Source organism: Diabrotica virgifera, chromosome 5 (genome assembly GCF_917563875.1).
Source record: "Diabrotica virgifera virgifera chromosome 5, PGI_DIABVI_V3a".
Lineage (NCBI taxonomy): Eukaryota > Metazoa > Arthropoda > Insecta > Coleoptera > Chrysomelidae > Diabrotica > Diabrotica virgifera.
Genome location: NC_065447.1, coordinates 256,851,492 through 256,865,846, shown reverse-complemented (window position 1 = coordinate 256,865,846; position 14,355 = coordinate 256,851,492). Strand labels below are relative to the sequence as shown.

Below are 14,355 nucleotides of genomic sequence, written 5' to 3'. Positions count from 1 at the left end.
AGCAGTTAATTTTACTTTGTTTTGAAGATGATTTACTAAGATTGTTCAAGTAATAGAAATGACTTGTGTCATTTCTATTATTGTAGAATACATACAATGGATTTGGAGGAATATGAGTCATCCAAATATTTTTAATTTTTTTCTCTACATGCAGTTACAATACGCAGACAATGATCAAGGAAGCTTCTTTTCCTTGTTATGTATGGAACGATCATCATTTAGTCGTCTGCATCGAAAGTTGGGGTTTGTAAAGGGTAAAGGTACAAGGGAACAAATCCTCAACCTGAGACAACTCATTGAAAAGTCTAGAGAATTTCAAGTACCTATGATTATATGCTTCGTTGACTACCAAAAGGCATTTGACTGTGTAAGCTGGATAAATCTGTGGTCAATTTTAATAGAAATGGGCGCACCAATGCACCTGGTGACGCTTATTAAAAATCTGTACCAGTCTAATATAGCGACAGTACGACTAGATCAGAAGTTCTCAAACCAATTCAAAACCGAGAGAGGTGTTAGACAAGGATGCGTGTTGTCACCTGACTTATTTAACATTTATGGTGAACATGTCATGGGGATGGTTTTAGAAGGATGGGCCGGTGGAGTAACAGTAGCTGGTATGAAAACCTCCAATTTAAGATTTTCTGATACTACACCTATAGCAGCAAATGAGCAAGCAGAAATGTAAGCAATAAAGTTGGTCTGAAAATCAATAAAGCTAAGACAAAAATAATGGTGGTCGACAGATTCGACACTATTCAACTGACTAGCATGTTACAGGAATACCAGATAGTAAACACCTTTGTGTATCTCGGGTCGCCTAACTAACGATGGTAACTGTGAAGCAGAAGTTCGGAGACGTATTGGTATGGCAAAAAATGCGATGAGTCGCCTAACTAAAGTTTGGAAAGACAGATCTATCTCTCGAAATATCAAGATGAGACTGGTGAATGCCCTTGTATTCTCAATATTTCTATACGGAGCAGAGACTTGGACTCTTCGCGCATGCGAGCGCCAAAAAATTGATGCCTTTGAGATGTGGTGCTGGAGAAGAATGCTGCGCATACCTTGGACAGCTCATAGGACAAACGTTTCCATTCTAAACAAACTCAATATTAAAAAAAGACTGTCCACAATATGTCTGCAACGAATTCTGCAATTCTTTGGTCACGTGGTTCGCAGAGGTGACGACATTTTGGAGAGATTAATTGTTTCTGGAAACGTTCTGGGGAGAAGATCAAGAGGACGATCACCAACTAGATGGTCTGACCAAATAAAGCATTCAGCTGGAAACTCATTCTGCGAAGCTCTTAGAGCAGCTGAAGATAGAGACCAATGGAGAAACATTGTTTCGTTTTTTTTTTTCAAATAATTTGGCATGTTGCTCTTGAAGATGTTAGATATAGCTCCATATTACATGCTAAAGTTTTTCTTCTTTGCAGTTGAGCAGTTTGATTATTCCTGGCAATTCCTTTTCATTTTCTTCAGTGCGTCCTTTATTTTGTCTGTTAATACATCAGGCATCAATTTCGATCCTTGGTTCACTAATCTTTTTCCTAAATTTTCTGTTAGTTGTTCGTCATGGTTTTGTTTGTTTTCTATATAATTCTGTGTAGAAATCTTCTACTAGCCTTAGTAATAATTCATCTCTCTTGGTGATGATATTCCCATCCGTGTCCTTTAATTTCATTACTCCTGTTTTGCCATCTGTTAATTTTCTTCTTAGAACTTTGAAGTTCGTATTACCTTCAATTGTTTGTCGGATTTGTTTACTTTTATGCTTTTGGTTGTCCGTCCTAATAGATCATGATGTTGTTATCCAATATTACTTTGCATTTTTGTACTCTCTTCCATAAATACTTGTGTTTAGGACTAACTCTTTCTTTCGTTCTCTAATTTTTTTGGTAGTGTATCTTCAGGCTTTTCTCTATGGCTTCTATCAGAATGTTATTCAAGGTGGTGAGGGTGTTTAGGTCTGCATTTTTATTAGTTTCGGGAATGCTGTTGATGTGTTCTTCCAACGCATTTATATTATCAGGCTATATGTCCAGGTAAGCGTAGGCTTCCTGTTAATCAGGCAGTATCTCTCTTTTTTGGGACTCTAACATTTCTAAATATTTACCTCTTGTCATTTATTGTTATAAACACCAGAAAAGACATGATAATTTTAACACACATAAAAAAATTAAGGAATTAACTCAGAACAACAGAAAAAGAAATCCGGAAATACTAAAAGATACAGATGGGAAACTTGTGTTGAGTACTAACGAAAAATTAAAGAGATGGACAGAATACATAAATAAATTGTTCAAAGACAATAGAACAGAGCAGATGGAAGTCGAAGTAAATTAAAGATATTAAAGGAAGAAATTAAATCGGCATTAAAAAACAGCAAAAACGGTAAAGCAGTAGGTCCAGACTAAATCCCAGTAGAAAGCTTAAAATGCATAAATGATGAAAGCTTAGACATTATCGTAGACTTGTTTAACACAGTGTACAAAACAGGAAACATATCAAAACAATGGTTACTCTCAACCTCTTGTGCTATCCCTAAAAATACAAACGCTAAAGATTGCAGTGAATACAGAATAATATCATTAATAAGTCACATTCTCAAAATATTCTTGAAAATAATACATGGTCGTATAAATAAAAACTAGAAGAAGGAATATATGATAGTCAGTTTGAGTTCAGAAACGGACTAGGAACCAGAGAGGCGTTATTTGCTTTTAATGTGTTAGCTCAAAGATGCATGGACATGAATGTGGATGTGCATGTTTGCTACGTTAATTTTGAGAAAGCTTTTGACAAAGTAAGACATGAAAAATTCGTCCAAATTCTAAAGACAAAAAACATAAACAAAAGGGACTTACGAATAATAACAAACATTTACTGGAATCAAAGAGCACAAATTGTAATAGATAACGAGCCCAGTCCAGAAATTGAAATCAGGAGAGGAGTTAGGCAGGGATGTATTATGTCTCCATACTCCTTTAATGCATATAGTGAAGCCTTTTTTGGAGAAGCATTGTTATCTCAAAGTGAAGGAATAATAATTAACGGAAGATCTATTAACAACATAAGATATGCAGATGACACTGTGATTATGGCAAGCTCTGCTGAACAACTCCAACTACTACTAAGCAAAACAAACAAGTGAAGAATATGGACTAAAAATGAATATAAAAAAGACCAAATACATGATAATAACTAAGAAAACAAACATACAAACAAGCATACATTTGGGAAATGTACCGATAGAAAGGGTTGATAAATACAAATACCTAGGAACCTGGATTTCAGAGAAAAATGATCAAACAACAGAAATAAGGACCAGGATAGAAATAGCAAGAAATGCGTTTGTAAAAATGAAAACAGTTCTCTGTAACAAAGACCTTAGCTTAGAACTGAGAGTAAGAGATTTGAGATGCTATGTGTTCTCGATACTACAATATGGACTTGAAAGCTGGACATTAAAGCAAGAACGCATAAATAAGCTACAGTCATTTGAAAAGTGGTGTTACAGAAGGATGCTTAGAATAGCAAGGACACAGAAGAAAACGAACACGGAAGTATTGCGAGAAATGGTTAAAGAATGCGAAATAATAAACACAATAAAAATAAGAAAGTTACAATACCTGGGACACATAGTGAGGGGAGAGCGATATGAAATGCTAAGACTGACAATACAGGGAATGATAAGAGGCGGAAGGAGTGTAGGAAGAAGGAGAGTGTCATGGTTGAAGAATTTAAGGGACTGGTTTAGATGCAGTTCTATAGAACTCTTTAGAGCAGCGGTGGATAGAGTAAAGATAGTGATGATGATATCCAACCTCCGATTAGGAGACGGCACTTGAAGAAGAAGAAGATTTATTGTTATACAATTATTGTCTGAAGTATGACAATTTCCATACAGTACATACGGCATTCAGATAGAAGGCAAATAATCTCCTTCCGGATATTTCTTGCTGTTCATTTCATCAGTTCTCCTCTTAGGGTATATTTTTAAGGATAAGATTATTTTGTGGCCCAACCGGTATAGAAAAGTTAATTTTTAAAAAATTCGTTAAATATAACTCTTGGCAACCATTCATAGCCCATAGTTAAAAACATATGTATCTATCATTTATATTGTCAGAAAGGAGAATTTTAAATTAACTCCGCACAATGTTTGGATGTTAACTATTTGAATTAACCTCCACGGAAACAAAAAATTCCTAGACGGCTTAAAATAATCTAGTTTGATTACATAAAACTGATTTCGGATGTTTTGTTAAGGATCAATTTAGATTCTCCAAGAGTTTCTCTTAATTTATGATAAAACACGAATTTTTAAGTATATTTCAGAATAAAGCAATTTCTAAATATGTTCCAAAAATAATTACATCTTTATTACTATCCACTATATTGTTGACAGGTCGTTACATTTTGCCCTTTTCTATCTCGTCTCTTTTAATTGATGCACATATATTTGGTTTTTTTTTTTCATTCGCCCTAAGACCAGTTTTTGACCTCTTTCTCTAATTTATTGAAAGTTTCGTTTACATTGGTGACGGTGTTTCCCACAATATAAATTTCATCCGAGGATGCTAGTAGTAATAATTCTGGTCCATCTACTGCCAGTAGTTCTGCTCTAATTTGTGCTGTTCTTACTACTTTCTCCAGGATTATATTAGAAAGGAGAGGTTATAGCGTGTCTCTCTGTTTTAGGCCACTGTTGATTTCAAACGATTTTGAGAGTTTGTTACCTATCCGTACTCTGGATTACAGCTATTTACAGATATTTTGAAGAGCTGGATAAGTTTTCTTGGAACTGGAAGTTCTGCCATTGTATTTCATATAATGATCTTTTTTAATGTTGGCGTATGCTTGTAGGAAATCTATAAAGAGATTACGGACAGTTCTATTGAACTTTAATCTTTTTCAAGGAGCTATCTTAGAGTAAAAATCTGATCTATGGTCGATCTATTTTTTCTGAATCCGACTTGGTATTCTCCTACGAAGTTTCTACAAGAGGTAGTAAGCTGATGCCTCCAGAATTAGAGCACTTGGTTTCGTCTCCATTTTTATGGATGGCATTTTATTATTGGTATGTTTCCTTCATTCTATATAAGTGTTATTATTATTTTGTGTAATTGTCTATGTATAGTACCTCATCCGTACTTAAGGAATTAGACCAGTGTATTGTCGGCGGCTGAAGCTTTTGCATTCTTCCATTTGTTAATTTCTTGTAATATTTTATCTATTTTTGGTTCCTCTACCGGTAGGTACATTTCAAGGTATATCCATGTTCTTCCTCTTGATGCATATTTAATAAATTTTTGAAATATGCTTGCTCCTGTTCCTGAGTATAGACACACAGTTTGGTCTGAGGCCTCTCTTTTCGTTTAATACCGATTTTTAAAATGATTGACTATTGATTGTTATGTATTACTTACCATTTCTTCATTTTGCTGTTGTTAGTAGTTCCTGTTTTTCTCTTTAATTAGTTTTCTTGTTTCTTGCTGTAATGTTGTATAGTTTTTTTTACTTTGTATTATTTCTAGTTAAAGCATGTCTCGCTTTTTCTGTCTGTTTAGCTTTTGTTCTCATCCTGCTTTTTACTATCATTAGTTCTGCTGCCTCTGTAAATCGTTTTTCCGTTAGTTGTCACAGTCTTTGGGCATCCCTACTCTGATATACTATATTTAGATGTAGTTTTATTTTCTAATTAATTTTTTCTGATTTCCTTATTTTGCAGTTTCTATATGTTCCACTGTCCCACTGCTTTGTTCTTTTTGAGTTTCTGTTATGATATCATCCTTATATTTGTTCTCACTAGGTAATGGTCTGTATCTCCATCTACTACCCTGAGGCATCTTCCATTCAGAACATTAACTTCCATGCCTAGCATCGACAATTTGGTTCCGTGTGGAGCCATTATGGACCCAGGTCTGTTTATGAATGTTTTTATGTTGGAACATACATAGCAGATTTCACAAGCGTATTGTTAGCATCTAGGAGAGAGGTTTGAGAGCTGTGGAGGTTAGTTCTTTACCACTTTTTGAGTTAAAGTCTCCTCAAATTATTTGCATGTTTTGTTTGGGGATCCTCTTCAGCGTTCTATCGAGTTATTCATGTAAGTCATATTTGATTTGAATCAATCGTTGATAATAGCGATGTTAACAAGAAAATTAATCGTAAGAGAGATTCTAGTAGCACAGCAAGGTGAAGATAATAAAAAAATAAGCAATAGGATGAGCAATCCACTGCAAAAAACCTTCTTTAATATAAATACTTAAAGAAATTAAGCAGATCCGCTTGGTCAAAAATAATTTAAAAACTAAGAAATTAAATGGAAAACATTATATTTGGAACCTTTTTATTACATACAGTAGGAAAAATGAAAGAATACCCATGAACGAACATATAAAACACGCTGTATTTTCCTGTCACCGTGTCACAGATAAAATTGGCCAGTGCAAGTACATGTAATAATTATTATTGCATGTACTTGCGCTAAGCAATTTTCTTTGTGACACGGTGACAGGAAAATACAGCGTGTTTTATATGTTCGTTCATGGGTATTCTTTCATTTTTCCGACTGTAAACAAGTTATCTTTTATTTTTTTATCTATCAATAAAATTCCTGCTTATACAATATCTGTTACAACCATCTGATCGAGAAGTCATTGACACTATCAAATATCAATCACAAAAATGCAAAGAAAATAAAAGATCAAGGTAAACGAAATGGTTATTGGGAAAACTTATTTTTAAATATTAAATGTCTCACCGACCAGCATATTTTTGTTTTCAGATTTCTGTTACGTTTTAGAGTGTCGGCTTGATTGCAAAATACCTGAATTCAGGAGCGTAGATGACAACACATTACGATTAACAGGCCAGGGTAATAAGGCAAAAATATACTCTGTTCGCGACACTTCAATAGCCAGGGTACTAAAGCGTTTTTTCGACAGGTAATACCTACAAGAACAAATTGTAACTATTTCCTGCGTAGGATCTGGCGGCCATTTTTATTTATAAACAATTTAGTATCAAAAAACGGCCTTTTTTGCTTTTTTTTTCAAATAAATGGAAAACAGTGAAACTTATGGTTTTTTTAGTACACACATCTTCGAGAGCATGGAAAAAGCTTTAAAATGGTATATTACAGAGTTTGATATACTCATTTATTGTTAATATAATTTCGAAAAAAATGTCGAAATGCAAAAGAATTAATTTCGCAATAACTATTGTAAAAATTATTATACAGCTTTGAAATTTTTGTCAAATGAGGGTTCTGTGGTGCTTAATATGTGACAAAAATTTCAAGGCGATTCATTCAATTGTTTAAATTTTATTCAAATTGTTTTTCCCAGAGAGCTCTTTTTTGCAATAATATAAGTCAGAATAAAATGATATTAGAACCATCCTACAGGAGTCAAATGAAAGAGTATGAGCTTTCAAATTGGTTTAAAAAAGTGAATAAAAAATGCATTTATTAGTAATAAATAATTATGCAAAAGTATCGTCAATTTTTCCTTATAAACTTTTTAAATAATTTTTTCTGGCAGTCAACATCACAGCTACGAATACAAGCTCACAATCGGTTAAGAACAGGCCAAGAGGCCTAATATAAGAAGAAGAAGAAACTTTTTAAATAACTTTTTTCAAAAAAATCTACTTTTTTACCGTGTGATAGGTGCACAACTACCAAGTAGTGTTATGTATATAATAATTGATAAAAAATTATAATAAATATATTATATTATTTATTATATAAAAAAATTAAACAGTTTATAAGGAAAAATTGACGATACTTTTGCATAATTATTTATTACTAATAAATGCATTTTTTTATTCTCTTTTTTAAAACAATTTGAAAATTTACCTCATGCTCTTTCATTTGACACCTGTAGAATTGTTCTAACATCATTTCTGACTTATGTTATTGCAAAAAAAGCTCTCTGGGATAAACAATTTGAATAAAATTTAAACAATTGAATGAATCGCTTTGAAATTTTTGTCACATATTAAGCACCAAAGAACCCCCATTTGACAAAAATTTCAAAGCTGTACACTAATTTTTACAATAGTTATTGCGAAATTAATTTTTTTGCAATTCCGACCTTTTTTCGCAATTACATATATTAACAATAAATAGGTAGGTATATCAAATTTTGTAATGCGCCATTTTAAAGATTTTTCCATGCTCGTTTTCCATTTATTTGAAAAAAAAAGGAAAAAGGAAAAAGGTTTTTGACACTAAATTGTTTATAAATAAAATGACCGCCAGATCCTACGCAGGAAATAATTACAATTTGTTCTTATAGGTATTACCTGTCGAAAAAACGCTTCAGTACGCTGGCTGTTGAAGTGTCATGGAAAAACCTTATTACCCTGGACTATAAGTCAACTTAAAAAAAATAGTGTTAGATGCACGAAAGAACAATTTTTGACTGACACAAAACTGACAGTGCACTTAGCTAGAACACGAGACGAATCTTATACTATTTCTTTAACACGTTAATGTTGAGGCTATCCAAGCCTGTCTAGGGGACTCAATAGGAAAAAATCCTTCGAGTTAGTGTAAAGTGTAAAGTAAAAAGCAAAGTATAGTCGAAATGATGATACAGGTTCACATTTGTGCAATAAATTAACAGAACCCAAGGATACTATAAAGGGCTGGAGATCGAATTGGGCGAGAAACTATTAACAACATCAGATACGCAGATGACACGCGATCATGGCTGAAAGGGTCGAGGATGTTCAATTCCGTATAGATCGACTCACTAGAGAATGATCCAATAACGGACTTGGCATAAATACAACAAAGACAAAGTTACTTGGGGTTAGCAAACAAGACGTCCACCCTATGCAACTAATTGTCAACAATGAACCTATTACAAAATATAATCATCTTAAATATCTAGGATGTTGGATAAACGAGACAATAAATTCTGATGAAGAAATTAAAACTCGTATAAAAATTTCAAGAATAGCATTTATAAAACTTGGATCTATACTGTGCAATTCTCAGTTGAACTTACAACTAAGAATCAAGTTCCAAGTTTCCAAAATGTTATGTGTGTCCTGTATTGCTATATGGATGTGAAATATGCATCATGGAGGCATGAAGGTTACCATGATAAACAAATTGGCTTATCAGCGGATGAATTGTTACAAGCGGCGCAGGATCGAGAACGATATTATCAAATTATCATGGAAGTTATCCACTATTAAAATTTGGACACAGTATTTAAGAAAGAAGAAAGGATATTAATGAGTTTGCACTTAGTGTCAAGTTTTTACTAATCATTTAGGCTAGAAAAAAGTGGCTCATTGTTTATATTTTTTGATCAGATGTACGACGTATTCTTTAGCATCTTATTGGTGTTTATTAAATAAAAAAAAGAATGTGTGTGTACTTTGTACGCACGTAAGAAGTTATACTTCTATAATATGATTTCTTAAAAATAAATATACTTTAAACAGTTTGTTTTAATTTTTTTAAACACCAAACTAAGTTTGTGCTTACCGCTTTCAAAAAAAAAAAAGTATAGGATTGCTCCGGATTCGAACTCAAGACGTCTCGATCTCTGGCCGAATGCTATACCAAGTACGCTACGAGGACTGTGTCTGTATCGGTTCGGACGTATCTAATGACAATTCAGGGTAACAAACAGGCAAGGTGAAGTATAATAAATATACAATAAAATGTTTTAATAATACTCATTTTACTCCTGAGGAAGACAAATCCAAAGACAAAAATTATAATAAATATATTTACTAAAAACCCTAATATATTATTTTCACAACTTTTCTTGCACTGATATATTTATACATAACTTGAAAAATAGCAACTAAACGCCATACTGTCTGTGTGCGCATGCGCGCAGTATTATGAAATTTTACTCTCAATTGCGCCTAAAGAAGTATAACTTCAAAAATGTGATGATAAACAATACGTACATGAATTCCAAAAAATTATGTGATTTAAAAAGAATCTGGCAATAAATAAACCAACTGTGTGCAATTTATTCTTATTTGTTATGGAAATATGTCGTCCTCTATGTACACGCTTATGCCTACACCTGATTAAAAATAACGTTGTTTCTACGGATATCCCACAATCCAGAATCTCCGTATTCGCACTGCGTGCGTTTAGTCAGGCTCTCAAATTTCTGGCAATTTTTCATGAATTTAGAATTCGAAATTTTCAACACTCTATTTCGAAATACTCGCTACACCGAGATTAGTTGATAGATAATACAGATGTTTAGAAACGTAAGGACTCGTCGAATAATTAAGAAACTAAAAATATATATAGAGAAATTTTTTATGAGAAATAAGAGGAATACCAGTAAAACAAGCTGCATGTGCATTATAGTAGTGCACTCAAAAAAAAATATAAATTTCTGGATAAAACTATTTTTGACACTTTTAAGTATCAATGACTTTAATGATTTAACTCCTAAAAAGTTTCTAAAATAATCATAAATATGCATAATAAACTTTTTATTTACGTTTGCACTTGTTACAGGTTTAGCCAAACATTCTATAGAAAATAACCATGCTTTTTACTTTGAAAATGTACAGATTTTAGAAAAAGAACAAAGCTACAACAAAAGATGTATATTGGAAATGATTCACTTAAAAGAAGATCAAAATTGTATCAATAATAAGACTGATATCAAGGATATCTCCAATAGGTTATATATCATAACTAGTGTGAACAACTAGTCCGAAAAATTCGGGACATGGCCCGAAATAAAAAGTCGTGTCCAGGCCCTTACAAGTCTTCCGGACTTCCAGGCCATCCGAATTTTCAACGTTTTGGTAAAATTCTATTTTGATATTTTGAATACGTTATTCTTCAAATAATTCACAGCAAATTGAATTGGTGGGACAAAAAAAGTCGATAATTTCTAGATTGTAACACTAACACCACATCCACATTTTATATCGTGGTATTATAGTTCTACGAAATCTATAACGGTGGACTTTTAATTGTCTGTGGTGGACTGTGTTTTAATTTAATTTTAATTTTTATCGAACGACGGAAAGCTAGACATAGAAATTGCAAATGGGACAAAGAAAGCTAAGAGAATATATTATGCAATTATAATAATAATAATATCGTATGGCATTTTTGCCGGGGAGACCCTTTCGGATTGTTCCGGCGCCATTTACATCTTTAACCCTGTTTCAAGTAACTAGTGCCGATGTACACTAGCCCAGGGGGACCGACGGCCTAACGTGCTCTCCGATGCACGGCGAGACGGCTCGTATCATTATTGGAAATGAAAATGGTTTGTCTTTGGCAGGGGTCGAACCCACGTGCACTGGCGTATGAGGCCAGCGATTATGCCGTTACTCTACGGCCGCTCACATTATGCAATTAATAATATGATACTGGGAAAAACGGAAATCAGCCAGGAAACAAAAATACATGTATTTATACAATCACAGTACCAACTCTTCTATATGCAAGCGAGACATGAGTTATCTACAAATAAAAGACATGAAAGTGCCATAAATGCAGCAGAAATAACGCAACTAAGAAAAATGTTGGAAAGATGAAGCTGGACAGGGAAAGGAACGAAAACATAAAAAACGTGCTAAGACAGAAAGCAATAGAGAAAAAAAATGAAAAAAGAAAACTGAATTGATTTGGACATATAACTAGAATGAACTAGAACAGACTAGTAAAGAAGGTGACAGATGCGAAAAGACAGAGGAATAGATGAAGGGGCAGACCTAGAAAAGGGTGGATGGAACAAATCCAGGAAATCGGGACCAAGAGAGGAAAAACAGTGCAACAGATGAAGGAAATGGCAGAAGACCGGAAGGCGTGGAAGAAATGGGTAACAGATAGATAGGTGATAGCAAACTCTAACGCTCTTATTGGGCATAAGTACAACGAGAAGAAGAAGTATTATAATTATCGTCTTCTGAAAAAACAATGGCGCGATTTTCATTGAAAAGTCCCGGAGTTCAGTTATTTTTTTCAGCCTTGTCCCGGATTCGACTGAATTGGAGTTGGCCACACTAAATCATAACTAAATAAATTTACTTTAGAGGTTCCGAATAAAACTGGAGGAGCTCGAATTAGAAAGAAATGCAACCGTCTACTTCCATTTCAACGTCTTTTCTTTACGGAATGAGTGAAAAAGATGGTGTTTTTAAGGTTGAACTGTAGATGTAGTATGGGAATAGAAGGTTACTCCTAACATTGTCCAATAGCTTCCAGTAAACTCAACTAATTTGCTATAAAAGAAATCTCCTGACTTCTTGTTGCTTTATATAGAGGTCGCTACAAGCCTACTTAGGCATGCTATGTTACTATAACGGCGTTATAGATAAAGAAAATTTCATTTCAATTAGAGCAACCATAAGTATTCCTGATGAGGGGTGAAACCTTGAAACATATTATGTAGAACAATGATCGAAGTGATAATAATGTTAACCATGATACAGACAAAAATGCAGAATACTAGATTGAAGATCGTGGCTGTGGGTATAGAGAGAATAGCAACACTAAAATTGAACAGGCCACGTTTCTCGAATAACGAATAATAGACGAACGAAGTGGATACTGATGTGGAGACCAAGAAATGAGGCCTATATTTAAGTATTTAAAAACAGTAATAATCATAAATTCAAATGAGAACACCCAAAATATAATAAATAACATAATAAAACAATTACTTCATGTTTTATTATGTACAATTTTATGTACAGTATTAAGTACAGTTAAAGTTGGCGCTGGTAGAGGAATATCGAGCTATTCCCCAGGCAAGGATAACATATCTTATTCATTTGATGCCAAACAGATCGCGAGCAGTCATTGGTGCGAGGGGTGGGCATACCCGCTATTGAATTGTTTTGTTGTTAATTTTGTTTTATGTTGTTAATTTAGTGCGTTTGATAGTTTTAATTAAATAAACCTTCAAAAGTAGTGTTCTTATTTACAGCTTTTACAAGAAAAGAGATATTCGAATAATTCAAAAAACAAAATCTTAGGAATGCCTCAGAGATAATACTAAAGGACTATGAAGGAAAATCAACCCTTCAATTTTTCCATAGAATTTTTTAAAATTCAGAAAAAATACAACGTTTCCATTCACCCCCGTTTAATGTCATCTAAGCAAAAAGTTTTTGGTTACCAGAATAATAACAAACGATATCAATACATGTACCTATAAACCTATGCAAGAATCTTGAAAATCTGAGTACAAATAATAAAGTTATAAATTGTCAAACTTAATCAAAAATTCTTCGTGGCGAAATTTTGTGCCGGGGAGTGTATATTAATTTTTACAAAAATATTGGAAATATTTTTACAAAAATATAAAGATATTGGCAACCACTAGGTACCTATACACGAATCTTTAAGACAATTAATGTACATCCAGGATGTCAGTTCATCAAGAAAAACAAAATAGAATTTAAATAACGTAAATTCGTACACTCAATATTATTACAAAATTATTTATGAGATAAAAATTAATAAAATGCTAGAGGTGTATGCGAAGGTGCTAGAAACTATTATATGAAATTAGTAGGTACTAAGAAAGAGAAAAACGACGAAAATAATGAATACTTTAAGGCAAATTCAGTAAAAATATAAAAAAATAAATTAATAAAATATCTAGTATAATAATTAACGCTTAAATTAATATAATATATAGAACACATCTCTTAGGTAAAAATTAAATAACAAAATTGACATAACCTTCTTCTAAAACCGTCAACAAAAACAAAATGACATGTTCTAAATAACAACGTAAGCATGCTGTACAAATAAAAAGAGTCTTCAAAAAGGTAAAAAAAGCAAATTCTTGTGTAAAATACCAACCTGAATAGTCGTCGCCGCTTTTTCACGAGATCGTCGTTAAAACTGGTGCTCACAGCGTAGCGGTGCTCTGATACCGACGCCTGTAGGCCCGTGGGCGGCGTTCTCGAACGTGGAGCGAGATGATGAGCGATGTCGAGGGGTTTTATATTTTGAATGTCAAAAATTTTACTCGTTTTGTAATATTTATTTTATAACAATGTAGATAAGTAATATGAAATGAATAATTTTTGGGTCTTAATATTTTTTAATTCTCGTTCCATAACATTTTAATTTCTTCTTCGGCTTTAGGTACTATTAAATCTCCTGTTGGAGATTGGATAACATCATATCTATTTTTATTTTGTTTGTTGCTGCACCGAAATATTTTATTGAGCTACATTTAAAACAGTTCTTCTATTTTTCAACCATGTTCTTCTCCTTTTTTAACGTTACTTCTAGAATATCAAAGAAATAAACAGTTAAAAAATTGTACCTATACAATCTTTTTAGGTGCTGAAAGGTATATGAGGGGT

At 33.1% G+C, this 14,355-nt stretch overlaps 1 protein-coding gene across 3 annotated transcripts in view; it reads right to left on the bottom strand.

Annotated features, from left to right (window-relative positions):
* The window catches only part of LOC126885320 (putative mediator of RNA polymerase II transcription subunit 26), a 60,736-nt gene extending 46,733 nt beyond the window's left edge, over positions 1–14,003 (bottom strand). For all 3 annotated transcript variants that reach the window (XM_050651850.1, XM_050651852.1, XM_050651851.1), the window contains exon 1: positions 13,844–14,003. The gene's annotated coding sequence lies outside the window, so the exon portion shown is untranslated. The remainder of the gene's footprint in view (positions 1–13,843) is intronic.
* Positions 14,004–14,355: the final 352 nt, after the last annotated feature.